Below are 27,576 nucleotides of genomic sequence, written 5' to 3'. Positions count from 1 at the left end.
ATGATATTGCTTCATTGTCTATGGTACCTTTTAGCAGGATATAGTGTCCTTACTTATCTCTTTTCATTAGATCTATCTTTGCTTTTGCTTGGTCTGAGATTAGGCTTGATACTCCTGCTTTTTTTTTTTACATTAGCTGAAGCTAATTCTAATCCATCCTTTTAGTTTTACCCTGTGTGTATCCTGCTTTTTCAAATCTGTTTCTTGTAAACAACATATTGTAGGATTATGATTTTTAATTCATTCTGCCATCTGCGTCCGTTTTATGGGAGAGTTCATCCCATTCACATTCACAGTTATGATTACGAGCTGTGTTTTTTTCTCCATCCTGTTCCACCCCCTCCCCCCGTTTATGTTTTTATTTCTTCCTCCCTTTTCCCCTTCTTCAATTTTCCCTCCCTCTTGATTTCCCTCCCTTATATTTGCCTTTTCTCCTTGCTACTTATTCTCTCACTTCTGACCAACCCCTTTTTCTTTCCCCTTTCCCCTCTTGCTGCCTGTAGGACAAGTTTGATTTCTATACTTTTCAGAGTATGTTATTTTCTTCTTGAACCAAATCCTATGAAAGTAAAGCTCATATTCTACTCTTCTCCCTCCCATATTTCCCTCTACTATAATGTGTTCTTGTGTCTCTTCATTTGATGTAATTTACCCTTTTCTACTACCTCCTTACCTCTTCTCCCAGAACGCTCCTTTTACATCTCTTAATTACTTTTTTATCATTATATCAGTTATTTTATACTGACACCCACAGTCTATGTGTATCCTTTTCAATTGTCATAATAACTGTACTATTCTCAAGATTGACATCTATCTATTTGTATGCATATATATATGTATATATATATATATGTAACAGTATAATCCATATAAGGATGTAAACAATTTGCCCTTATTGATTAACAAGGTTTGTGGGGTTTTTCTCTCTGTTCACCTTTTTATGTCTCTCTTGAGTTTTGTATTTGAAGATCAAATTTTACATTGAGTCCTAGCCTTTTCATCAGGAACATCTGGAATTCCCTTATTTCATTGAATGTCAATCTCCGTGACTGAAAAATTGTGCTCAATTTTGCTGGGTAGTTGATCCTCGGTTTTAGTCCAAGCTCCTTTGCCCTTTGGCATAGCATATTCTGATTTCTCCTGTCATTTAATGTAGAAGCTGAGAGAGCCTGTGTGATCCTGACTGTAATTCCACGACATTTGAATTGTTTCTTTTTGGCTGCTTGCAGTATTTTCTCCTTCTGAAATTTGGCTATGATATTTCTTGGAGTTTTCAATTTGGGATTTCTTTCAGGGGGTGATTGGTTGATTCTTTCAATGACTATTTTCCCCTCTGGTTCTAGGACCTCTGGGCAGTTATCTTTGATAATTTCTTTGAAGGTATTGTGCAGGCTCTTTTTTACATTGTAGCTTTCCAGTAGACCAATAATTCTTAAATTGTCTCTCCTGGATCTATTTTCCAGGTCAGTTGTTTTTCTGATCAGATATTTCATGTTTTCTTCTATTTTTTTTTCATTCTTAACATTTTGTTTGACTACTTCTTGATGTCTGATAGAGTCATTAGCTTCCACTTTCTCAATTCTAATTTTTAATGAGTTGCTGTCTTCATTTTGCTTTTGATTCTCATTTTCCAATTGGTTGATTTTACCTTTCAGGGTATCATTTTCTCTATTTAGATTCTGAATCTCCTTAGTCATTTTGCCAATTTTACTTTTTAAAGATTTGATCGTATTCATGTTTTTTTTCCATTTTTTTCTTTTACCTCCCTAATTTGGTTTTTAAAATCCTCCTTTAGCTCTTCCAGGAATGCTTTTTGGGCTTGAGACCAGTTCATATTCCCTTTTGAGGTACCAGATATGGGTATAGTGTCAATGTTGTCCTCTTCCAAATTGGTATTTTGATCTTCCCTGTCTCCATAAAGAGAATCAATGGTCCTGAGTTTTTTTGGGTTCTTCTCCACGTTGGTTAGCTTTTTCCTGGCTTTACAGTGGATTTCTACTTTTGGGGCTCAGGGACCTCTGTCCCAGGCTTCTCATTCTAGGGATTGTGAGGTGTGGGGGAGGGGTCGTCTGGCTGCCGGAAGTCTCCTCTTCCCCTGGGGGTGCTCTCCAGCACCAGTGGTCTCAGCTTGTGTCTATGCTGGTATCTGCCACTTCCCCTGACTGTGCAAAGGCATGTCTGGGTTCCTGGTGTTGACCCTTGCTGGCTCCACCCTTCTAGGACTCAGGAATTCCCACTGTTTGGCTACTGAAACCCCACTTCTGTCTCCTCTATTGCAGCATTTTTCCCCAGGCATTCTCTGGGTCTGTGAGGAAGGGAAGGATGAGAGCCATTTACCTGGCCATTATATCTCCCAGAAGTTCCAGAAAGCATGTTTCAAACCTTTGGGCTGCAAGCCTCAGGAGTGGATGTCTAATGGTTGCAGGTGCTGCTGCTTTGACAGACTCCTGCCCTGTGTTGGGAGGCCTAGGGATCGCTCCCAGTTTTGGGCACCCAGCTTTCCCCCAGCCTGGATCGCTGGCTGGTTTCTACAGCTGCTTCTGCTTTGGTGCTTTTTGGTGCAGCTCCGCATGCCAGGTGCTCCCCCAGCCTACAGATCCATCCTGTTGACATTTAGGACTCTCCTGACTTGGAAATTTGCCTCACTCAGTCTGCTAGTGGCTTCTAACTCTCTCAAATCTGTTCAGATTCACTTTTTTAGAGGTATCTGACAGAACTTGTGAGAGAGCTCTGGTAAGATGCTGTTTTCACATGGCCATCTTGGCTCTGCCCCTCTGAAATCCAAACTATTAATAGCCATATAAAATGCTCCAAATGACCAATAATTAGATAAATATAAATCAAAGCAAATTTATGGCTCTACCTAATGTCTATCAGATGGACAAAATGATGAAAAGGGGAGATGAAAAAAATGGAGGGAAAACAGGTGTATTAACTCACTGTTGTTAGAGCTATGAATTGGACAACTACTCTGGAGAGCAATTTGGATCATGCCCTCCAAGACAATAATCTGTACATGACCTTCGATCCAGTGAAACTACTACTAAGCCTGTACCTCAAAAGTTACCAAAGAAAGAGGAAAAGGACTCATATGTTAAAAAAATCATTAGAACACCTTTTTTGGTAGCAAAAAAAAATTAAAAATAAGGAATTACTTATAAATTGGGAAACAAGTGAAGGAAGGATGATCTATGCATAAAACAGAATACTATTTTGACATAAGACATGAGCAAGGATACGATTTCAAGAAACCTGGGAAAATTTGTATAAACTGATGCAGAATGACATGAGCAGAAACAAGAGAATTATTTAAACAATAACCATTATCTTGTAAAATCAAACAATTTTTAAAATTTAAGAACTCTAATAAATTTAATTCCAACTAAGATTCCAGAGGACTGATCATAAAATCTGCTATACACCACCTGATAGGGAGATGATGGAATCAAGGTTTAGATTATGATATGCATTTTTCACATTTGGCCAACAGGAAATTTGTTTTGTGTGTGCTTTTCTTTCAAGATAGTGGAGAGAGAGGAGGAAACTAATGGTGATTTTTCTAGAAGAAAAAATAAAAAGGAAGAAAAAGTGCATAAGGATATGTATTTTAATGTATAAAAGAAAACAGAAGGAAGCCAGAAGGAAACATGTGACCAAGATAGCTTCAAACATTTCATGTTGAATTTATATTATATTTAAAATGAAAAGCCAGCTTGACATAAGAGATATTTGTAGTCTCATATACAATCCTCTCTTTTATGTACATGAAAATGTTCATTTCATTTGGAATTTTTAAAGTCCTTTCTGAACTTCTCTTGTTGTCTTCATGTGTATTCATACTCCTGCAACAGAGCTCCCTGATTTCCATTTACTTGATTTAAAATCCTAGATGATAGTGAAATAAAATGCCATTAGTTAAATCACAGAAGCATAGTTTCAAAATTGGTCATAAGATCATTATGATTATCTTAATGCCTACTATGTGCAAAGAAAGAACTATGCTAAGCACTTAATAAATATTATCTCATTTAGTCTTCATAATAATCCTGGGAGATATGTGCTATTTTCCATTTTACAGTTGGGGATACTGAGGAACTTGCCTCAATACAAGTTGTCACTTGCTAAAGGTAGTAAGTATCTGAGGTCAGATTTTAACTCATTAAGTTGGAGAAGAGACTTGCCACAGAATGCCTAAAAATATCTAGGGTGAAGACGAAGATATGTGACCCCAAGTAGTGCAGAACTATGGTGCTTATTCCCTCTAAGGCATATTCAAAATGAAAAGAATTGAATAATATAGTCTTTGTTATATGAGACATTTATAATTTGGAAGTAGTATTCGTGTTCTTAAAAATCTGAAGTATCATCTTTTGGAGTCTTAATTACACAGTCCATTGCCCCATGAAGATTAGTATGTTCATAAACAACCCTGGTGTCAAATATTCCCACAATTATTGCATTTTGTCATTGATCTCTTCCGTGAACAATGATATTGTTCTCAGAGCTTGTGAACAACAGCACAAAACCTCCCCAAGCCAATGTCCTTTCTTTTTTTTTTTACTAATGTGGTTCGATTTGTTTTCTTTTCTGCTGATTGGAATGCCTACTCAGTAGATTTGATTGTGGTTGTGTGTACACCTATATATGGTGTATCTGTTCCTAGGAACATGTGTCTTATGATCATAATTTTTTTTTGGCATTGGCATCAACATTGATTAACAAAAGCTATTTTGTGATTTTGTTTTTGCTTCATTTTGGGTTCTTCTCTATCCTTTCTTGTGTGTTGGTTTTGTCCTCATCTTCCTTTTAAAGTAGTAAGTGTGTATGTATATAATATACATATATATATATATATATATAAACAATAAGAGGATTTTGCCATGATTTGTTTGCAACTTCAATGCATTTGCAATAGAATTTTCCTGAGTTCAGGTTTCTTTTACAATTAAACCAATTTCTGCCCATTCTATCTGCTTGACAAAAGCAGTCAGACGTACTTGGATGGCTCTATCAACTATTTAAGTTTAATTTTTGTTTATTTATTTAATTAATATTTATATTCCCCCAAATCATATGTGAATAAAATTTTTAAAATAGTTTTTAAAAATTGTTGAGTTACAATTTCTCACCCTTCCGCTTCTCGCCCCACATTGAGAAAGCAAGCAATTTGATATAGATTATACAGATGCAGTTATAAAAAGCATATTTCCATATTAGTCATGTGAAAGAAAATACGGGCCAAAAAAGAACCAGAAGAAAAATAAAGTAATAGAACTATACTTAAATCTGCATTCAGACTCCATCAGTTCTTTCTCTTGAGATGGATGACATTTTTCACCATAAGTCCTTCAGATTTGTCTTAGATCACCGTATTGCTGAGAATAGCTAAGTCATTTACAACTGATCATCTTACAGTTTTGCTGTTACTGTATACACTGTTCTGGTTCTTCTCAATTCGTGTTGCATCAGTTCAAGTAAATCTAGGTTTTTCTGAGAGTATCCTGCTCATCATTTCTTTTTTTTTTTATAAATTTCTTTATTTATTTTTAGTTTACCACACACGGTTCTACATAGTTTTGAGTTCCAGTTTTTCTCCCCTCCCTCCCCCCTCCCTCCCCAAGACGGCATGGAGTCTCATATAACTGTCATGTATGACTTTGCATTGAATTAATTTATGCACCAGTCAAGTCGTGGAGAAGAATTTTGACGAATGGAATGAATCATGAGAAAGAAGAAACAGAACCAAAAAAAAAAAAAACCCAAAAACAAAAACAAAAGAGAAGCAAAAAAGGCGAGCATGTAGTGTGCCTCAGTCTGTATTCAAACTTTGCAGTTCTTTGTCTCGATGAAGATAGCATTCTCCATCGTGAGTCCCCTGGAGTTGTCCTTGCCCCTTAGGTTGCTGAGAAAAGCGCAGTATGTCAGGGTTGGTCTTCATGGAATCCATATATCTGTGGCTGTGCACAACGTTCTCCTGGCTCTGCTCTGCTCACTCAGCATTATGTCGTGTAGGTTTTTCCAGGTTGTTACGAAGTCCGTATCATCCCCATTTCTTATGGCACAATAGTACTCCATCACCTTCATATACCACAGCTTGTTCAGCCATTCCCCAATTGATGGGCATCCCTTTGATTTCCAATTCTTGGCTACCACAAAGAGAGCTGCTATAAGTATTTTTGTACATATGGGTCCTTTTCCTGCTTGTGTGATTTCTTTGGGATACAACCCTAGAAGTGGTATTGCTGGGTCAAAGGGTATGAACATTTCTATAGCCCTTTGGGCATAGTTCCAAACTGCTCTCCGAAATGGCTGGATCAGCTCACAACTCCACCAGCAATGCAACAATGTTCCAATTTCCCCACATCCTTTCCAGCATTTATCATTTTCCTGTTTTGTTATTTTAGCCAATCTGACAGGAGAGATGTGGTATCTAAGAGTTGTTTTGATTTGCATTTCTCTAATCAGTAGTGATCCAGAGCATTTTTCCATATGCCTGTAGATAGCTTTAATTTCTTCCTCTGAAAACTGCCTGTTCATATCCTTTGACCATTTCTCAATTGGGGAATGGCTTGTATTCCTATATATTTGGCTCAGCTCCCTGTATATTTTAGAGATGAGGCCTTTATCAGAGATACTAGTTGCAAAGATTTTCTCCCAATTTTCTGCATCCCTCCTAATTCTTGTTGCATTGGCATTTTTTGTACAAAAATATTTCAATTTGACATAATCAAAATTATCCATTTTGTAATGCTCTCTATCTCTTGTTGGGTCATGAATTCTTTACTTTTCCACAAATCTGATAAGTAAACTATTCCTTGCTTTCCCAAATTACTTAAGAGTATCAACTTTTACTCCTAAATCATGAACCTATTTTGACTTTATTTTGGTATATGGTGTAAGATATTGGTCTATGCCCAGTTTTTGCCCTACCATTTTCCAATTTTCCCAACAGTTTTTGTGAAATAGTGAATTATTAGCCCAGAAGCTGGCCTCTTTGGGTTTATCAAAGAGTAGATTGCTAAACTTGTTGATTTCACCTACTTGTGTACCTATCCTATTCCACTGATCTACACCCCTGTTTCTTAACCAGTACCAGGCAGTTTTGATGACTGCTGCTGTGTAGTACAGTTTAATATCTGGTGTGGCTAAGCCACCATTTCTAGCATGTCTTTTCATTAATATTCTAGATACTCTAGACCTCTTGTTTTTCCAAATGAATTTTGTTATTATTTTGTCCAGCTCAGTAAAAAATTTTTTTGGTAGTTCGATTGGTATGGCACTGAATAGATAGATTAATTTAGGTAGAATTGTCATTTTTATTATATTAGCTCGGCCTAACCATGAGCAACTGATATTTCTCCATTTATTTAGATCTGATTTTATTCGCGTGAAAAGTGTTTCATAGTTATGTCTGCTCATCATTTCTTATAATGACACAATGCTATTGCAACACAATCATATACTATAGCTTGGTCAGCCATTCCCCAATTGACTTAATTATTCTGTAGAAAAATCTGGAATTATGCCCAAAGGGCTATGAATCATGCATACCCTTTGACCTGGCAATACCTCTATTAGGTCTGTATCCCAAAGACATAAAAACAAAAAGGAAAAGCACTTACATGTACAAAAATATCCATAGTAGTGGTGGCAAAAAAATTGGAAATTCAGGGGATGCCCATCAATTGGGGAACTCTGCTAATCAGGCCGTAGTGTCTCCATTTCCCCACATCCCCTCCAACATTTGTCATTTTCATTTTCTGTTCTATTAGCCAATCTGATAGGTGAGGATTGGTACCTCAGAGTTATTTTAATTTCTGTTTCTCTAAGCAATAGTGATTTAGAGCATTTTTCCTATGACTGTAGAAAGCTTGGATCACTTTGTCTGAAAACTACCTGTTTATATTCTTTGACCATTTATCAATTGAAGAATGGCTTTTCTTCTTATAAGAGTGACTCAGTTTCCTATATATTTGAGTAATGAGGCCTTCACAGCTATGATTACTTATTCTATTTCCCTCCATTCTATTTACTCCCTGTTTACCCTACCCTCTCCTTTCACCCTGTCCATCCTCAAGTGTTTTGCTTCTGACTCCCACCTCTCCCAATCTGCCCTTCCTTCTATCAGTCCCAACTAAGTGTATAAATTATTCTGTCTCTGGGTTAACTTTCTAGAGTAAATTTTATGGGCAGGCTTTTGACCTAATCAGTTCCCTGAGATTGGTAAAATGCTTCTAAGATTCTCTGAGGCATTATTTGATGTTTGCTTCTCTTGTAAAGCTACCTTTCTCTCCTCTCTTGACTAAATATGCCATATCAGAAAAAAAGAGTAACAAGACAGTCCCTGCCTTCAAAGAGCTCACAACTGAATGGAGGATAAAACAAGCAAACACACATGTACAAACAAACTACATACAGGATGTTTCATGAGACTGCTAGGCAGTAAAGTGGATATAATACCAATCCTGTTGTCTTCCTGAATTCAACTCTGGCCTCAGGCACTAGCTGTGCGACCCTGGGCAAGTACTTACCTTTGTTTGCCTCAGTTTCCTCATCTGTAAAACGAGCTGGAGAAGAAAATGACAAACCAATTTGGTATCTTCGCCAAGAAAACCCCATATTGGGTCAGGAAGAGTTGGACACGATTGAAAATGACTGTAAAAATAAGAACAACAAATCTCTCATGACAGGCATATTTCCCTCTATCATCCAATTCTTGGGGTGGGGCAGGGGGACAATAACATGCTTTTTAGATCAAATTCACCTGATGATAATCAAAATTCCAGGTAGGGTAATGTCCTTGTTGAAGTAATATACTGGGGCAGAAAGGACTTGGCGATTAGGAGATCAAGAGTTGAATTGGGATTGACACTTTCCTCAGATCTCCTACATACACTTTGTGGGGGGGGGGGGTGTGGGTTAGAGGTGTGGCACCCCAGTGATCTGGAAAATCTTTGTAAAAATTTTTGGCCCTCCCTTCATACCAGAAAATGCTTCTGGCTTTATGGATTTCCTTCTCTCTTTTTTATATTATACAATTCTATGATTATATTTTATTCATTTCTAAGTTTCTAAACTTTTTTTGTGTTGTCTGCTAGCTGTTCTGTGTTGTCTGTGACTTCTGCAAAACTCTTCCAAAATTCCCACTTATTTTCTTATGCTGAACCATGATATATTGAAACTGGGATGGGAAAAGTCTCCATGTGGAAGAGATAACTGTACTTTTTACAAGTAGGATTGTAAATAAAGGCCTGCGCCTCCATTTCTTTATCTTCAATAAAGAGGTGGGCTGAGGTGGGGCAGGACCATTGGACTTAATGATCTTTCTGGTTCTAAATTTTATGCCCTTGTGATTCACTGGGAATTCCTTTGTATCCCTTATAGCTACAGGTGTTCTGCAAATCACACTTGATGCATCCTTTTTCCTATTTGGTCTAGAGATTGCCAGAGACCCTTGTATTGCATCCTGCTCTAGCGATGCTTCCTGGAGCTGAAACAAACATTGAGCCCCCATTGACTTCTAAGACATTTCTGTCACTTCCTCAGATCTAATGGACTTGGATTAAGAGGAATTGCAGCTGGAGCTGTTCAAACCCTATTAAGCACCCACGCTGAGGTTGATTTTTTTAGGGCTATTGTGCTGTTCTTGGGTGATTTAATAAAGATGCAATTGACTTTTGGAGCTTGGTACAAGTGCACCCAGAGGCTTTTTAGCAAAAGGGGAAGATTTTAAAAGCAGGCACAAATAAATAAAACTTAGGAAATACTGGCGACTTTTACTTCACTAAGAAGACTAAATAAATCATACATACTCATTGTTTTTGTTGGGAGTCATGCTGATATTGCGGATCTAGGGTGTGGTCCAAGAGTCCTAGGTAGCCCTTTAGGAAATGCCCGCAGGAGATTGCTCCCTCTATATCCTTGGAATGTATAGACCCAAATGCTGGTATAGCTCAGCAGAGTAAGCAGAGAATCTTTTGGCATTGTGAGAATTTCTCTTGGCTGCCCCCCCACCCCCCGCCCAGCAGAGATGTGCCCTCATGCCTAAAGCAATATCTTTCCTGTAGGTCAGATTACCCTGGTTATCTAAACTCCCCAATCCTGATCTAGTTAGTATGCCAGTATCCAGAATGTAAAATATTTATAGTACAGCTTTTATATACTTTAAAGACCCTGACACATAGTAGGCACTTAATAAATGCTTAACTGACTGATTGGTCTAAAATACAGAAGTCTTATTCTCTCTCTGGGATTACCTCATGTTTCCATTCAAATAAAAATAATGACTCATGTTTAAAAAGCCTTTACAATTTATCAGGTGTTATTCTCAAAACAACCTTACGAGAGAGGTAATGTGAATATTATCTTATCAAGGTGCCAAGTGTTAAAGTGCTATATAAATGTTCACTATTATTTAAAAGCCTAAGAAATAAATGCTCTTGGGGATTAGGTGATTGGCTAAGGTCACAGAGTTAGTTAGTCACAAAGCCAAGTCACAGAGGAGCAGATCTAGAGCCAGAGGGAACCCAAGAGTCCATTGAGTGGAACACCCTTATTTTACAGATAAGAAAATGGGAGGGGGTGTTACAGATAAGAAAATGTCATAGTCTCCTAACTCCGCATACAAAACCTGGTCCCTTCTAAATGAGTTCTATTTAGAGGTAGTTAGTACTAAGATTTGGGGTTGGTTTTGCTTCCCACTATATATGATTGCTCTAATGGTTTTAAATGCAATTAAAAAAAACCTGAATATTTGCCAGCTGCTATTTATGTTCCCTGAAGATTTCAAGCAAATCACAGCCAGTATGTTCATATTCCCCCTTTTTCCCGAAGGCCTCTGTTTTGCTCAAATATTTGTAACATGAGCAATTTTTATTGCCCTATAATTAATTTTCATCTTTTTACTCATTCTGTGACTGTCTCTAGAAAATTTCCACATTTTGTATCACAAGCATTAAAGAAACTCCACTCTCCACTCCTTAGATTCACATCAGGAAAAAGGTTAGTGATGCTGGGAGAAAGTGAAGAAGAGTACCATTTTGTTGAGTAGACCTTGTTGGCAAACTTTTTTTTTTTTTGCTTTTTGGCAGGACAATCGAGGTTAAGTGACTTGCCCAAGGTCACACAGCTAGTACACGTGTCAAGTGTCTGAGGCTGGATTTGAACTCAGGTCCTCCTGACTCCAGGGCTGGTGCTCTACTCACTGCGTCACCTAGCTGCCGCCTGTTGGCAAACTTTTGATAAAACACAGGCATGTTCATCCTCATGGGTAGGCATAGGTGGACTATGATTTGTATCATTGAATGGAACAAATTGAGTATTTGAGAATAATTATAATAATACCAATAATTCCCATAATGCTACTGGCTTCCTGGATATTCCTCACATAAGAAATCTGTCTCCCAATTTTGGCCATTTTCACTGTCTGTCTTCCCTACCTAGAATTCTCTCCCTCCTCATCTCTATCTCTTGGCTTGTTTGGTTTCCTTCAAGTTCCAGGTAAAATCTAACTTTCTATAAGAAGCCTTTTCTGGTTCTCCATAATGCTGATGCCTTCTCTTCAATTTATTATATGTATATGTGTATATATACAAACATATACATATACATACAAACATGCATACACACACATATATATACCCATGTATATATACGCACACATATGTACACACATACACATATATAATATATATGTGTGTATATGTATGTGTGTGTACATATCTTGTTTGTGCACAGTTGTTTTCTTGCTGTCTCTCCCTTCAGACTGTGAGCTTCTTGAAAGCAGGGAATGTATTTTGCCATTTTTTTGTGTGTGTCCCTAGTGTTTAGCAAAGTTCTTGGTATATGGTAAAAGCTTAATAAATATTGTTTACTTGACTTGACTTAATGGTAGTTGGAGAGTCAAAGTGGCAGAGTGGGTACAGCCTAGTATGGAAGTGCAAATGCTGATAAGTAATGTCTTATCCCTGTAAGCAACAGCCCCACATCTAAAAGTTGAACATTGGAAAAGAGGGAAGTTCACCTACTCTTTCTGTCATGCTATTCTAGACAGTTGAGAAACAAACCCCTCTTTTCCCCATCCCTCCCTTTTTCTTCCCCTTTCTCCAGCTGAAACATTTAAGGCAAGACACTTGTTTCATTAGCCATTAAGCTAGAATTCATTGTCTCTCTGATATTCTGCCAGCCTTTAAATCCTTATCTCTAGGTAACCTCTATCATCCATTTTTTTTCTGAGATCTTCTCCTGTGCTCTGAAGCATAATGAGCAAATTTCACCCATTACAAATTCAGAATAATAACTCAAGTCAGGCCCTCGTTACTGCTCCACAATATCTATTACTCAGCTTTTAGCAAAGTCTTATCTTCAAAGAGAAACCATGTTCTTCATTTCATTTCTTTCCTCTTTTCACTATCAACTGTACTCCCAATGCAGCCCCTACACTCACTCATGTTTTGCATCTAACCTCCTGAGAAGATAGGGGCCATACAATATAACCTGTAATGGCAACGGTCCTCCATTCTTCAAAGCTTTTTAGTGTGATCATCTTCTTTCTCATGTCTTTCTCTAGTCTCAAAAGACTTACCCCTACTATGGAGGCTAATTTGCATAGGCTAATCCTTATGTCATTGAGCTTGATTGCAAATGACTTATATCCTGCAACCAACTTTTCATCCTATTTCTCTAGTTTGAACAAGTATATCATTGCACCCCTTGTGGCCTGACAACACTCTGGGCTACTATGATCATTGATTGATTATTGAGTGGCTTAACAACTTATAGAAAACCAAATGCTGTCAAACATAGAAGCACAATGATATCCCTTGAATTTAAGCTGTCTCAGTTTTGATAGGCCGTAATGGAATGTGTTGTGTTAGGAGAGGAAACTGAGATATTTGCATCATCATTAGACTATTAAGCAATGGAGCACTTATCGTAAAATATAACATCAAACCATTATCATTTTACACCACTGCTCTCCACACACTCCAAACTATAACAGTGTCAGGAATTCAGCATCCTGCCTTTACATAGGTTATTTCATGTGCTTGATCTCTCCTCTCCTCTGCCACTGAGAAGCCTTAGCTTCCTTCAGGTATCAGCAAAGGTGCTACCTCTGGAGGTTAATCTATCTGGCCATAGATAAATGAAAATGATGCAGTTTAAGAAGAGAGGCAGAGGTAGCTAGGTGGTGCAGTGAGTAGAGCACCAGCCCTGGAGTCAGGAGGATCTGAGTTCAAATCTGGCCTCAGACCCTTAACATACTTACTAGCTGTGTGACCTTGGGCAAGTCACTTAACCCCAATTTCCCTGTCTTCCTCCCTCCAAAAAAAGGAGAGAGACAGCATCATTTTCATTTATCTATGTAAATAAAAAGTAGGTTCCATGAGGGCAAAGACTGTTTTCTCCGGTAGCCCTTTGTATCTCCAGGACCTTGGATAGCACCTTAAATATCTCACTTTTAGAATAAACTTGTAATGTCATTGGTATAGGGAATCCGTGCTCAGGAAAATTCTTCTTTTAAGGGAGATCAGGACTTGTTTTTACAACTGAAAGTCTTAGCAAGTGACAGAGTTACTTGGGGCACTAAATAATTCAGTAATCAGTCCAGGATCACAGAACCTATAGGAACTAGAGGCAAGAAATTATTTTTATGAAAAATAAAAATCACAAGAAAAGACACCAGAGAGCTCCTTGCCCAACTCAGACTTTAAAAGACATGTATAGAAAATGGAAGCAAGTGCAGATTAATAATATGAATACAGAAGAACCCCACTATCTTGTGAGAATAGTGCCAGAACCCACAAAGGCAAAATGAACCAATAAACAAAAACAAAAAGAGGGGAAGGTAGAGGGAATTTAAAAAAATAGATGTTAAAGGAATAATTAGGAAAGGAGTCAAGGCTAACAAAGATCCAGCAAGTTACTCATGAATAAATTCTGTTGCTGATAGATAAATGGTCTAACAACATTAAGAAATAGTTAAAATAATTGCAATTAATAACCATATGAAAAGTTTCTGTAAGTATACAAATTAAAGGTACTTTGAGGTTTCACCTTACATCCAACAAACTGTCAAGGATGAGGACATAGAAATAGTCAATTATGTAGAACCTGCAGTGAACCAAATATACTATTACATTTTTAGTGGACTTGAGAATTGGTCCAATTATTTTATAGAATATTTTGGAATTGTACCAGGAAAAAATGTCATGAGGGTTTCCCAATGGTTCTTGGCCTGGGAGCAGAGAGAGAACACATCAAGGCATACTGAGATAAAGGCAAAAATGGAGCTCTTGAACATCCAAGAAGTGGCCAATCTTACCCAAAATATGATATGAAGTAGTGTCTCAGTATCTCTCAGTATGTATGTATGTATGTATATGTGTATGTACATGTATATACACACATTTGTATGCATGTACACACTTATATTTATAGATGTGTAATACTGTGATTGTTTACTTGCCAAGGTTTTATATTGACCATCCTTTGATCAAATTTAATGGAAATATAATATTATTATGTTATTCTTGACTACAAAAGTGGGAGAACAGCCCCCCCAAAAAATTGAACATGTCATCAAAGTAGTACATACCTGTGTTCTTCAAAAACATGAATATTGGGCACAAAAAGTGACTTCAGTAGACCTAAGATCTGGTTGTATTTAAAACTATAATGCTACACACTCTGGGTTTTGAGATCACCACTGAATACCCACATATGGACATGGTGAGATGTGCCTGGTTAGTGATAGAAAGCAAGGATTTGGCACAGACATCCTATTTCATGGTTACCAACAGTCTATATCTTACTACCTTCTGCCTTCAATATAAACTAGCAGAGATAACTTGGGTATACATTCATTTTTACAACATTCACTTTTCAACATTTGGGTTTCTTTCAAAGTCTCTTCCTCCCTCAAACCCCTCCTCCACCTCTTGAGAAGGCAAGCAATATGATGCCCATTATACATGTGAAGTCATGAAAAACACATTTCCACATTAGTCATGTTGCAAAAAGAAGAAAAGAAAGGAAAGGAAAAGAAATCTGCTTCAATCTGTTCATCACTTCTCTCTCTAAAGGTGGATAGCCTTTTTCATCATGAGTTTCTTGGATCATCATATTGATCAGAGTATATATGCATTCATTTGGCTTGCAAGTGTCCTAATTGGAATATTCCAGGATTTACTATTAGAAAACATTGGTAGGAATTTATAGATCCATTAGTTGCTTTACAACTATTAGATAAATTAACTCATGAGTTTATATGAATATTGAAGGAAACTAATAGATTAAAGAGCATAAAAAGCTGGAAAGTTAACCAAGTAGCTAATAGTCCTAAAGGTGATGCCATGGTACAGAATTCCATATATGTCAGCATTTCCTGTAGGAATACCTTTCAGGAAATATTCCCATTCAGAATAGCCCTACACTTGATAATTTGGCAATACTAGCAACAGAAACCCTTAGTACTTCATATGATTTGGCATCCCACCAAGACTAGTCTCAGCATTGAGAACCAACAAGGATAGATTATATTCACAGATATAAGAAACCACATTGTATGGTAGTCAGTACAACACCAAATTCCAGAAAGGTCCACTTCTATGCCCATTGTGTTCAAGATTATATCACATATCTGACAGACTCTCTGATCATTCTTCAATTAAATTACAGTATACAGATCAGAAAGTAGTAAACACCACAGGTCAGAATTATCTTCTCCTGAAATAGTTCTTAGAAAAATACTATTTGTTGAACATAGAAAGAAGCTAAAACTAGACACATGAACTGGATATAAGGGAAAACTATATATTACTGTCCCAGCAGATCTATTCGTTTGGAGTCAGTCACTCAGCAAAGCATTTGTTAAGTACCTACTAATTGCCAGACATTATACTAAGCACCACAGTTAACTGCAGGTATGTTTCTACTCCTATTGCAAATTCAAAAGAATAATAGCTAGCAATTAGAGAGCATTTTGTTGTTTATAAAGCATTGTATGTGTCATTTCACATAATCCTCATAATAAGATTGGGAAGTGGGTTCTATTATTATCCCCATTGGAAATGAAGTCAAATGACTTGCCCAGAGTCAAGGCTATTAAGTGTATGAGGCACAATCAAACTCATGCCTTTTCTCACTCCAAGTCCAATACTCTATCCCAACTCTGCTTCCCAAACAGAAAAAGATATGGTGGTTAAAAATAAGAGTGGTTTGCTTAAATTATTGATTTTAATCCCAGCCACCAATAAAAGCTCTAGTAAAGACAACCTGAAAATGAAAATAAAGATTTCTTCCTCTGAAAGATATGGTGGTTCAGCTAATGAAAGCAATGGAAAAATCCAGCATTCAAGTCCATGGTTAGAAAAACACCAGAAACATTCCTTATCAAGATAGTAGTCACAAACATACCCCTGCATAGAGTTGTAGTGGATGTGGTCTCAGGAAACATAATTTTGGAGGAATGGCTCCCCACTATTCTGAGGTATCCTGTGGGACTAAGCAGTGATGGTAATTTCTCATCATAACCATTCCTCCAAAACAAGTAAAAGGTCCAAAAGTTCACATGAGTTACAAATGTCAATAGCTAGGTGGCACAATGTTGGTCTTGGAGTTGGGAAGACCTGAGTTCAAATCCCTTCTTGTGGGTCTGAGAGACCCTTAGTCTCTCTCAGCCTCAGTTTCCTCTAGAGGATTATAATAGCACTTGCCTCTGATGATTGTTGTGAGGATCAAATGAAGTAACATGTAAAGTATTATATAAATATTGGCTCTTGTTATCATGTCAACATTCTCATGAATCTGTACAAGAAGCCAGTAGAGACCAAGAGGTTAGGTGGCTAATTGTGAGTGCAGTACAAATAATCAGCCAGCATATGGGCTACAAAGATGTATCTGACACACTGGACTCCCTTTGAAGCACTCAATAAATGAACATAGAAGTAAGTTCTCTGGTTCATTTTTCTTTTACGTTTTTAATTTAAAAATGGCTAGGAAGGAAAATTGCCTGATATAGCAGAGGCAGCACCAGCTGTTACTGCCATTGTTCCAAAACAAATTGGTGCTGCCTTATCCTTCACTCTCAAAAAGAAAGAATTATAGTAGACAAATCTTTCTCTCTACATATGGCATTGATATAAATACTGGAATAGCACAGAAGGTGAAAAAACAGTATTTCAACAGTTGTTTCTACTAACAGTAGAATGAATGTTGCTTCGAGGTGTATAGACTGCTTTGAGCATTGACTATTTATCATTTGAATCCTGCAGACACCAAATGAAGGCAAATTGTTTTTTTCTGTATACTTATGCTGTATTTATGTATCAATGATAAAGAGATATAACAGCATACTGAAAATTGTTTATAAGAGAGTAGAGAAAATGTACATATATTTTTCATGTTTAGATATTAACATAAATACTCAGGCTTAGAGCTACTTGCAAACACAACAAAAAGTACAGAATAAATTGATTTTATCTTGTGTCAGTCTATTAATAATCTTTTTAATGTAACATATTGTCATGTTAATTTTAAACTGTAGGTCTTATTGGGAGTCATCAAATGCCAACTTCATGAGAGAATGAATATACAATGCTATGGATGGTCACCGAGTTTCTGCCTTCATGTACTGTTACAACTAAATTGGCCACTGAAATAAATGGCATCTAGTTTACTGGGAAAAAAGGAACAAAAATTAAATCTACATTATCTTTTTACATTAAGTTCATGGAAATGTTCAGTAATTATGTACACGAAGCTGTTGAAAATGTTTCTGTAAGTTTTTGAGAACTAAAGCATTCATAAAAGTATACATGATAAAAATTAGTAAATTATTTTTGAATTCTATATATGTTATTTTAGTAGTAAGTAGGAAATCACTGTTCCATAGCACACAGAATGATGAATTCCCAACAAACTTATATTTGTGTGTGATACCATGTTTCTTTTATAGGTTCATGAAATTATCGCAATAAAAATTACTATCACAATTTCCTTTTATATTCCAATGATAAAACAGCTATTGTTGCCCTTGCATTGTACTTGCAATTCTACTTTATACAATCAGTGGAAGCTCTGTAGGAAAAATGTAATTTCTAATTAAACCGCCATTATACATTTAAAAAAAAAAAGAATCATGAAACAAAAAAATTACTAAACTATTCCTATCTTCTTACCCAGGAAGCCCGTCACTGGTCATACTCCACTGGTGTTAGAGACAAAGAAAGGTCCCACCTGTCAAATCAAGTCAACAAGCAATAAACACTTGGTTTGTGCCAAACATTGTGCTTAATGCTGTGGATACAGAGCAAGAGGAAAAATCGCTAGCTCTCAAGAAGCTCCTAATCTACGGATATGTGTTAAAATTGTCATCAGCATACTTTTTGTGATAGCAAAGATGGGAAGTAAAGTTGGTTTTCAACAAGTAGGGAATGACTGAATACATTGTCATGTATAAATGTAATGTATAATAATAATAGTGTTGTTGTTCAGTCATTTCAGTTGTGTCTGACTCTTTATGACTCCATTTGGGGTTTTCTTGGCAACGATACTGGAGTGGTTTGCCATTTCCTTCTCCAATTCATTTTACAGATGAGGAAACTGAGGCAAACAGGGTTAAATGATTTGCCCAGGGTCACACAGCTAGTAAGTGTTTGAGGCCAGATTTGAACTCGGGAATATGAGTCTCCCTGACTCCAGGCCTGGCATTCTAACCACTGTAGCACCTAGCTACCATATAACAATAGCACATTAGAGAAGATCACAGATTTGAGGAACTCAGATAAAAGCAAAATATATTTGTATGAACTGACATAGAGTCAGCAAAGCCAATAAGCAAAACCAGGGGAGGGAGTGGGGGAGGAAGCATAGACAGTATGTGGTGTCTATAATAATGTTAATGAAAAGAACATTAAACCAAAATTGAATATTGTCGGTGTATAATGACCAATCTTGTCCCAGATAAGGCATGAGGAAATGCATTCCCCTTCTTTTCTTCAGGACTACCCGTGCTAACTGTTGCGTATACAATCTGACTAAATCTCCAAGTTAGTTGGTTTTGTTTAACTGTTTTCCTTTGTTATAAGAAAAAGCTCACTGGATAAGTCATTGGGGATTGCGGAGGTTATCTGGTTAATGATGAGATTGCTCCATGAAAGTGAAGACTCTCAAAGACTCAAGTTTTTGGTTCCTTGGGGGCCACCTCACTAATGAGACAATGGAGGAAGTTAGGACTGTGTCATGATGTGTTGTATAGAATTATAACTAATCCTAAATGCGGTACCAGGTCCCACATGTGCTGCCCTAGGCACTGTACCCTTTGTCCCTGAAAGTGCTACATGATGATTTAGACATTAGGGTCAAGAGAGAACTCTCTCTTGAACTAGAAGTGGATTATATTGGCCCCAAGTGGTGACAGATGTCTATATTAAGAGCGAAGTGTTCTGGATGTATGCAGAGAAAAGTGCTACCAAGTTGTGCTGCATACTTGCAAAGTTTGTTGTTGTTGTTGTTGGTGGTGGTGAGTTCTTTTTTAGTGGTGTCTGACTTTCCATGATCCCAGTTGAGGTTTTCTTGGCAGAGATACTAGAGTGGTTTGCCATTTCCTTCTCCAGCTCATTTTGATGAGGAAACTGAGGCAGAGTAAAGTGACTTGCCCAGGGTCACATAGCTAGTAAGTGTCTGAGGTGGGATTTGAACCCACGTCTTCCTGACTTGAGGCCTGGTGCTCTATCCACTGTGTTGCCACCAAGCTGCCCTTGGAAAATACATACACCAGTAAAATAATGGGGTTTGTGTCCGATTGATTTTCTATCTCTGTAAAGGAACAGTGTGAACATGAATAATGTCCTACTGGTCATCAGTTGTTTCACCCAAAAAGTGTGGGCATACTCAATTAGATACTGGGCAGCTGCTGAAGTTGCTAAAGTATTGTGGGAAATACATTTCTCAGTTTATGGTTTCCCTTCCAGAATATACTCTGATTAAGATAGGACTTCGAAAGTAAGTTACTTAAGGAGATGTTAACCTTGGCAGGAATTGAAAAGTCTAGAACCACATTACATCATTTTAAAGAGTATTCATCACTCAAGTAATTCAATCTCAATCTGATGAAGCCAAGCAGAAATCTCAGTGGAATCAGTCTGTGGCCTTTGTAATAAATGCATAAAATGCTACCAGAAATGATAGCATGGGCTTTATTCCATACCCATTAACATTTGGGTGAGAGTTGAAGTAAATAGGGAAGATAGAGAGACTCAACCAGATATACACTAAAGGAGGCTTATTATCTAACAATGGCCACAGTTCAGACAGGGAAGAGGTGCATAGTGGGTATGAACAACAAGTACCATGGTGGGGGGAGGTGGGGAAATAAGCATTACTAAGCACCTACTATGTCTTAATCTACTTGTAAAATATTAAACATTGTACCTGGCACAGAGTAGGTTATTCCCTTCCCCTCCCTACCAGGCACTGTGCTAAGTACTTTACAAATATTATTTCATTTGATTTTCACAGTACTTCTGGGAGGTTGGTGCTATTAATATCCTATTTTACAGTTGAGAAAATTGAGGAGAGCAAAGTTTAAGTCACTTGCCCAGGGTCACACAGCTACTAAGTGTCAGAAGCTGGATTTGGACTCAGGTTCACTGCTTGCACTGAGCCACCTAGAGTCATTATAAAAATTTCAAAGGATTAACAGAGCAAAGAATACCATCAAAGGAGAATGTGAGTAAAGAAAAGATGTCTTAATGATGTTTCAAGAGTGCTGGATAACTGATGGATGTTCCATTATTATCCTTGTGACATCAATAGAAGGGGAAGAAGGCCCTGTTGAGTGAACTCTTTGTAGTGAATATGGAATAAAAAGAGCTATACAAGAAGCATAGGGCTGCAATCTACATCACTGAAAGAAATAGCCCCAGAGAGTTATTAAACTACCTCTACCCTTTGACCCAGAAATACCACTAGATCTATTTCCGAAGATGATTAGGGAAACAGGAAAAGAATCTATATGTTCTAAAATGTTTATAGCAGTTCTCTTTGTGGTAGCAAAGAACTGGAAATCACAGGGATGCCCATCAATTGGGGAATGACTGAACAAGTTGTGGTATATGAATGTGATGGGATACTACTGTGCTATAAGAAGTGATGAGCTCAACGGGCTTAGAAAAATGTGGAAAGATTTGCACGAAATAATGAAGAATGAAATCAGCAGAATCAAGAGAACATTGTATATAGTAACAGCAATATTGTTTTAAGAATGACTTTGAGTGAGTAAGTTATTTTGACTATTATAAATATCCAAATCATCTATAAAGGACATATGCAGAAATATCTGCATCTAGAGAAAGGATTGATAAATAGATGTATATATAGAATAATTTTATACATATAGATCTATTTGTGTCTCATGATAACCACCTCTAGGGCAGTGGTGGGGAGGGAAGAAAAAAAGAGAAAAAAATTTACATGACAACATCGTTGTATATTTAAAAGGAATAGCAAGTTATACATAGTGGATTTGCAGTTTCATGAGCTCCGATCTTTTTTTCTTATATTATGTGATGGAAATGCTTATTTTATTCCATAAATTTAAAATGCAATGAAAGAAAGAAAGAAATAGTCACTGGAGGATAAGGTCACAGATCAATTCTCATGATTGAAAATATTTTTTGTCAGACTTTGCTGCTTACACATTACTATCCTCACAATGGTCCCCTGTGAAGAAAGCAATACAAACATTATTATGGATGAGCAAAACAAGGTTCAAAATGAAACATTATGTCCAAAGTTACCCAGCTAATAGACAGCAGAGTTTGTATTTGAATTCAGGTTTTTCTGATGCATATTCTTTTCTAATTCTACTGTAATGTGTTATTGAATTTAGTAGCTGAAATATTATTATATTCTTATTACCTTTTCTCATCTCTTTCTTATTAATGGGACAAATAACCACCCTGTTATCATTATTTTCTATTTGTTATTCTACAGGTGTATAAAATAATTACTTTATAATTGAATACAAGTAGTGAGATAGAAACTTATCCTCTGTTAGCTCATTGAAAACATCTCAAGACAATCCCAGTAGCAGAAAGAATGATGGGGATTACATGTACCTCATCTTATTCCCATATGATTTTGAGTCAGAAAGCATCTTTAATACTAGACTGAACTGCAGAAACAGAAACCAAGAATGTTTTTGCTACTCCTAATACAGAGATTAGATTGATCATTTACCCAAACATCTCACATAAGAAAGGTTAATCAAAAATAGTACATCTACCAACCTCTTTCTTTGATTTAAAAGAATTGTCCAAGGGGATGTTTTTTTTTTAATTTCCACATTAGTCACATTGTGAAAGAAGAATCAGAACAAAAGAGAAAAACCATAAGAAAGAAAATACCATGAAAATAGTATGCTTCAATCTGCCTTCAGACTCCGTAGTTATTTCTCTGGATGCGGATAGCATTTAATCTTTTGGAATTGTTTTAGATCATTGTACTGCTGAGAAGAGCTAAGTCTTTCAAAGCTGATCATTGCACATTGTTGCTGTTACCGTGAACAATATTCTGCTGGGTCTCATTTCACTCAGCATCAGTTCACATAAATCTTTCCAGGTTTTGCTGAAATCTGCCTGCTCATCATTTCTTACAGCATAATAGTATTCCATTGCATTCATATACCAGAACTTGTTCAGCTATTTCCCAATTGATGGGTATACCCTCAATTTCTAATTCTTGGCTACCACAAAAAGAGCTGCTGTATTTTTGTACATGTGGGTTCTTTCTCCTTTTTTATGATTACAGGCTTAGTAGTAGTTGCTGGATCAAATGGTATGCACAGTTTTATGGCCCTTTGGGCATAGTTCCAAATTGCTCTCCAGAATGGTTGGGTCAGTTCACAACTCCACCAAAAATGCATTAGTGTTGCAATTTCCCACATCTTCTCCAACACATCATTTTCCTTTTTTGTCATATTAGCCAATCAGATAGGTGTGAGGTGGTACCTCAGAGTTTTTTTTTTAATTTTCATTTCTCTAATTAATAGTGATTTTAAGTAGTTTTTCATATGATTATAGATAGCATTAATTTCTTCATTTGAACACTGCCTGTTCATATCCTTTGACCATTTCTCAACTGGGCAATGACTTGTATTTTTATAAATTTGATTCAGTTTTCTATATATTTTGGAAATGAGGCCTTTATCAGAAAAACTGACAGTAAACATTGTTTCCCAGATTTCTGCTTTCCTTCTAATCGTGGTTACATTGGCTTTGTTTGTGCAAAACTTTTTGAGTTGGGGGCAGAGCTAAGATGGTGGTTGGAAAACAGGGCCTCGCTTAAGGTCTCCTCCAAATCCCTCCAAATACATGTAAAAATGACTCTGAACAAATTCTAGACCCACAGAGCCCACAAAATAACAGAGGGAAACAAGTATCCAGCCAAAGATGGCCTGGATGGTCACTGAGAAGGGTCCATCACACTGGGCTGGGAGCAGAGTGCAGCCCGTCATGGGCCTCACCAGTACAGATCAGGCACAGAGTGGATTGGGTGGATCAGGCCTTAGAGCCCTGAATCACTGAGCTGTAGCAGTTACCAGACTTCTCAACCCACAAATGCCAAAGACAATGGAGCAGGTCAGTGAGAAAATTGCTGGATCTGGGTAAGAGAAGTGCATGGTCTGGTCCCCACCCCAGAGACTGCGGAGGTGGAATGGCAGCAGCAGCAGGAAGCTCCAGTGGCTGCTTCCAGAGCTCTAGCTGTAGCTGCTTCCTGCCCCAGGCCCACATGGTGGGAGGAATCAAGCAGAGCAGGAGTGCAGGGAGCACTTTGCTGGCACAGAGGCAAGCTTCTCTTGCTTTACTCTACTTGGATCTGGGTCATGGTCCTGGTTGGTGGTTTTTGGGGGAGGAGGAGCACTGGTTTGGCAGAGGAGCTTGAGGTGACTGTGGAGAGGGAGTCCTCCTGGTAGCTACACAGCAGAAAGGAGTGCTTGCACTCACAGACCAGAGCACAGGCCAGGAGAGGAGGATCATACCACCTCTGAACAGAAGTAGCTCTGAAAACACCAGTTCAAGGCCCCGGAAGCTTGGGACAAAGCACTCTCCACTCTGATAGCAGTCATACCCTGACAAAAAAACCCAAGGGTCAAGTAGTTGGCTGGGAAGATGAGCAAGCAGTGTAAAAGGACTCAGACTATAGAATCCTTTTTCAGTGACAAAGAAGACAAAACATACAGCCAGAAGAAGTCAACAAAGTCAAAAAGCCTACATCAAAAGCCTCCAAGGAAATACAAATTGGTCTCAGGCTCCAAAAGGATTTGGAAAATCAGGTAAGAGAAGTAGAGGAAAAATTGGGAAGAGAAATGAGAGTGAAGCAAGGTAATCACGAAAAACAAGTCAACAACTTGCTAAAGGAGACCCAAAAATTACTTAAGAAAATAACACCTTAAAAATAGACTAACCCAAGTGGCAAAAGAGCTCTAAAAAGCCAGTGAGGGGAAGAATACCTTAAAAGGCAGAATTAGCCAAATGGAAAAGGAGGTCCAAAAGACCACCGAAGAAAATACTACTTTAAAAATGAGATTGGAGCAAGTGGAAGCTAGTGACTTTCTGAGAAATCAAGATATTATAAAACAGAATCAAAGGAATGAAACAAGTGGAAGACAATGTGAAATATCTCATTGGAAAAACCACTGACCTGGAGAATAGATCCAGGAGAGATTACTTAAAAATATTGGACTACCTGAAAGACATGATAAAAAAAAGATCCTATACATCATCTTTGAAGAAATTATCAAGTAGAATTGCCCTGATATTCTAGAACCAGAGGGTAAAGTAGAAATTGAAAGAATCCACCAATTGCCTCCTGAAAAAGATGCCAAAAAGAAAACTCCTAGGAATATTGCAGCCAAATTCCAGAGTTCCCAGGTCAAGGAGAGATATTGCTAGCAGCCAGAAAGAAACAATTCTAGTACTGTGGAAACACAATAAGGATAACACAAGATCTAGCAGCTTCTACATTATGGGATCAAAGGGCTTGCAATATGATATTCCAGAGGTCAAAGGAGCTAGGATTAAAACCAAGAATCACCTACTCAGCAAAACTGAGTATAATACTCCAGGGCAAAATATGGATTTTCAATAAAATAGAGGACTTTCAAACTTTCTAGATGAAAAAAATCAGAGCTGAATAGAAAATTTGACTTTCAAATACAAGAATGAAGAGAACCATGAGAGGAGAGAGAAATCATAAGGGACTTACTGAAGTTGAACTGTTTTGTTTACATTCCTACATGGAAAGATGATATTTGTAACTCATGAGACCTTTCTCAATATTAAGGTAGTTGAAGGGAATATACATATACATATACATATACATATACATATGCATATGCATATATATGTACATGTACATGTACATATACATAGATATAGATGTAGATATAGACGGAGGGCACAGGGCAAGTTGAATATGACACCTAAAAAAATAAAATTCAATTAAGAGGTGAGAGAGGAATATATTGGTAGAAGGAGAAAGGGAGAGATAGAATGGGGTAAATTATCTCACATAAAAGTAGCAAGAAAAAACAGCTCTATTAGAAGGGAAGATGGAGCAGGTGAAAGGAAATGATTGAGTCTTGCTCTCATCAGATTTGACTTAAGGAAGGAATAGCATACACACTCAATTGGGTATCTTACCCTACAGGAAAGTAGGGGGGATGATAGAAGGGAGGGAAGATTGGGGGAGGAGGTAATCAAAAGCAAACACTTGAAAAGGGACAGGGTCAAGGGAGAAAATTGAATAAAGGGGGACAGGATAGGATGAAGAGAAATATAGTTAGTCTTTCATAACATGACTATTATGGAGGTGTTTGGCATAATGATACATGTGTGGCCTATGTTGACTTACTTGCCTTCTCAAGGAGGGTGGGTGGGGAAGGAAGAAGGGAGAGAATTTGGAATTCAAAGTTCTAAAAACAAATGCTGAAAAAAGTTGTTTTTACCTGCAACTGGGAAATAAGATATACAGGCAATAGGGTATAGAAATCTGTATTGCCCTACAAGAAAGTAAGGGGAAAGGGAATAAGGGGGCAAATGGGGTGACAGAAGGGAGGGCAGACTAGGGAAAGGGGAAATCAGAATATATGCCATCTTGGGATGGGGGGAGGGTAGAAATGGGGAGAAAATTTTGCAACTCAAAATCTTGTGGAAATCAATGTTGAAAACTAAAAAAAAATTAATAAAAGAATTTAAAAAACCTTTTTAATTTAATGTAATCAAAATTTTCCATTTTGCATTTCATAATGTGCTCCATCTCTGTTTGGTCATAAATTCCTCCTTTCTCCATAGATATGACAGGTAAACTATTTTTTGTACAAGGGGATTTTGCCATTGATACTCAGTAGGATAGTAACTAATAGAAAAAAAAGAGAAATATATTCCCCATTGGTTAGATATTATGAAACACAATAGACAAGTTTATTCATTGTTTCATGGAACCAGAAGAAGGTTCTCTCCTCCTGACCCTAGGTAAATTAAAAAGTAAAATTATAGAATGTTAGCACTCAAAAGAGACTTGCAGACCATCAAATCCAATCCTTTCATTTTATAGATAAGGTAAAAACACATAGCTGTTTGGTACCTGAACTGGAATTAGAATTCATAACTCTTAATCCCCAGACCAGTGTTCATCGCACTACATTCAATGGGTGAAATCTTCTTTAGTACCACCCTCTCAATAGATAGAGGCTGCTTGGTAGCACTGTGGATAGAGCATGGGGCCTGGAGTCAGGAAGATCTGAGTTCAAATGCAGCTCCAGTCACTTATTAGCTGTGTGACCCTGGACAAGTCATTGAACCCTGTCTTGTTATGTTACGTTACATTACGTTATGTTATGTTATGTTATATCATGTTACGTTATATTATGTTATATTATATTATTTCCAGTATTGGGAACAATACATTTAGATAAGACATGGTCACTGACATCATGGGTCTTACAATCTAGCCAAAGTTTAGCAACTGATATAGAACAGATGTGGACCGGGGGGATCTGACCATTTTAATAAAACAAAGCACTGTTGGTTGATTGAATGTGATTCTGTCCAGTGCTCTGAATGTATAAGTGAAGAAATTCAGTGATGTGTGGGTAAGCAATAGTGGGAGTCACTATGAATCTCTTAAGGCAGTCAAAATGACATACACAATTATAATATAAAAATAATATGTAAAAAAATGCACAAGAGAGGTACAATTAAAGCGATCAGCTCAATCCAATGAACGTTTCAATGTAACTGTGCACAAGGTACTGTACTAAGGGCTAGAGATTCAAAGAGGAAAATCATACCTGCTAAGAGAATGGCTAAAATGTACACACAAATGAGTATGGTGCAAGATAGAATGTGATAAGGGCCAAGGAGCAGGAGGTCTTGGGAAAGTCTCTAAGAAATATGAGAGGAGAAAGATCTCTTTTGTCATGGGGCTGGGGGAAGAGGGAGGTGGTCACTAAGCTGGGGAGGATGTGCCCCATGTTAAAGGGTTTTTTTTTGGTAGATAACCCTTGGGCCA

At 37.4% G+C, this 27,576-nt stretch overlaps 1 pseudogene; it reads left to right on the top strand.

Annotated features, from left to right (window-relative positions):
• The first annotated feature begins 14,727 nt into the window (after positions 1-14,727).
• LOC118854666 lies at positions 14,728-15,885 on the top strand (annotated as a pseudogene).
• The last annotated feature ends 11,691 nt before the right edge of the window (positions 15,886-27,576 follow it).

Source organism: Trichosurus vulpecula, chromosome 6 (genome assembly GCF_011100635.1).
Source record: "Trichosurus vulpecula isolate mTriVul1 chromosome 6, mTriVul1.pri, whole genome shotgun sequence".
NCBI classification, from domain to species: domain Eukaryota; kingdom Metazoa; phylum Chordata; class Mammalia; order Diprotodontia; family Phalangeridae; genus Trichosurus; species Trichosurus vulpecula.
The sequence above is the reverse complement of the archived record's forward strand: the minus strand, read 5'-3'. Positions and strand labels throughout refer to the sequence as shown.